The sequence below is a fragment of the Ammodytes marinus genome (assembly GCF_949987685.1).
Source record: "Ammodytes marinus genome assembly, chromosome: 3".
Classification (NCBI taxonomy): Eukaryota; Metazoa; Chordata; class Actinopteri; order Uranoscopiformes; family Ammodytidae; genus Ammodytes; species Ammodytes marinus.
In genome coordinates this window covers 36,531,838-36,534,047 of record NC_137232.1, presented here as the reverse complement: position 1 = coordinate 36,534,047, position 2,210 = coordinate 36,531,838, and the positions used below count along the sequence as shown (strand labels likewise).

The following is a 2,210-nucleotide window of genomic DNA, read 5'->3' as shown; positions in this document are numbered from 1 at the left end:
ATGTCAGAATGTTTTAGGAAAATCCCCAAAGATTTGCCTTTTCTGTGCAGAATGTCAACGCACGTGGCTTAACATGATACAATCTGAATGTTTGATGTCTCTCTCTGCACGAAACAAGTGAAATAAGATGAACAGAAAATGTAAAAAATAAATAATTTGACAAATCTCCATAATCATTTTTTTTAAATATTCTATGCGACGTAAAGCGTCTGAGTGACCTCCAAAAAAGCGCTATATAAAACTTATCAATTATTATTTATTATTATTATTATTATTATTATTATTAATAATAATCACTGACTCCATCTTTACTATATACTGCAATTGTCCAATCGTAAACGGTTTAAATTTGCACAATTGCAGAGTATTTAGGAAAGATTACGGTAAACCCTACGTTCAAAACAAATATCCAACATTTGAAAACCAAAGTCTAAATGTTAACTCATCACAAAAGAAATTTAAAAAAATCATGTTTGCAGAAATTTTAATATTTTTTTTCAAAATAGCAGGACATTTTTTCACATGATGTTTAGGTAACAGGTTCCATCGTTTATATGTTTAGACTTTAGCTGTTCTGTGTTCTCACATTGATAGAAGGTCCTCAGATTCAAAATAAGAAACAAAATGAACATTTGAAATGAGTGTTGGGTCACATTCAGTCCACTCACTGTGGTAAGGCATCGACAAGAAGAGAAAAAAAAAAAAATAATAATAATAATAATTTGTAATTAAAGTAACGACAAACTCCTGATTCTTACTTCAAAATAAAATGAAACATATCCTTTCAAAAACAATGCTCTTCGATTTAATTTTTATGTATTTATTTGATTTTGTTTAAAGTTGCTTGTTTTGGGGGCACCCTTAGCTCAGTTGGTAGGGCGTCCCCCCCCCCCATGGGCCCTTAGCTCAGTTGGTAGAGCGTCCCCCCCCCCCTTAGCTCAGTTGGTAGGGCGTCCCCCCCCCCCATGGGCCTCGGCCAGCAGCGGACCCGGGTTCGATTCCAGCCCGCGGTCGTTCTCTGCATGTCACTCCCCTCTCTGCCCCATTTCAACTCTGTCTCTACACTATCAATAAAGCATAAAAATGACCAAAAAAACATCTTACAAAAAAAAAAAAATGCGCTTCGTTTTAATTTTCATGTTTAAAGTTGCTTGTCTTTTTATACATGTAAAACCTCGCCAGAAAAATAAGATGAATTAGCAAGAAATCGCCGGTGAAGTCATGACAAGCAGCCAGTTTATTTAGTTTATTTCTTCAAACAAAAAGGTTCAACAGGAGCTGAAATGTAAATGAAAAGTCCCCAAAAATACTGACAGAGGGGAAACTAAACCGTTTGAACTCAAATAATGAAAAAAAATTTAAATATCCTACGAGCGTCTTCTCGGACATTTTAACTGATCAAAAGCAGAAGAAATGACGTAAAAAAAAACTAATTATTAACGCTGGTGAAGTTGAGAAAATTACGCGATTGCGAGTTTGAAGGTCAAATACAAAATTATCCGGATTTCAAAAGCATCATTCAACTGCGTTCTTTCACAGAGTCAATGGTTACAGTTTGTTTACAGAGAAAATATGACTTTAGGATGTTTTTAAAATGCCATGATTAAACGTTTCAGATCGAGTCAGTGATGCTGGGGAAAGCTTGTTGTCAGAGTCACTTTAAAAACAGGCATGTTGTTAAGGTAAACGGGTATGTAAACGCCAAACATACCCGTTTACAGAGCCTAGGCTGTGTATTAACACTGGATTTTTTTCCCCAGTGCACACACACACACACACACAGTACAGTCAGGTAGTAGATCATGAGGAGATATTCACTGATTTTGACTAAAAGTGAATTTAACAACAAGCGTTCTCCAGAATCACTGACTACACCTTTAATGTAATTTCTGACACGCGCACACACAGTCCTGTCAAACGGTCCAGACAGACAGACAGACGTTTTATTTTCCAATCAGATTTTAGTCAAAGCTAAAATCGATAAACCCAGCATTGATATCATATATTGATTTTTACACTATTTAGCCCATTCTGTTAGAGGCTTTCACATGTAACCAATTAATTGAATGTTACTAAGTATGTTTTTTTTTTTAACTTATTTTCAAAGTTTTTATAATATTTATGCATTTTTTTTTATTAATATTTCCGAATTCTAACAAATGTTTTCTACTATTTTGGACCAGATTTACAGAGGTTATGTGTGTGTGTGT

At 34.7% G+C, this 2,210-nt stretch overlaps 1 protein-coding gene across 2 annotated transcripts in view; it reads right to left on the bottom strand.

The window, feature by feature from the left end:
• Positions 1–1,232: 1,232 nt before the first annotated feature.
• The window catches only part of spcs2 (signal peptidase complex subunit 2), an 8,712-nt gene continuing 7,734 nt past the window's right edge, over positions 1,233–2,210 (bottom strand). For both annotated transcript variants that reach the window (XM_080025247.1, XM_080025248.1), the window contains exon 5: positions 1,233–2,210. This exon is cut by the window's right edge and continues 531 nt beyond it. The gene's annotated coding sequence lies outside the window, so the exon portion shown is untranslated.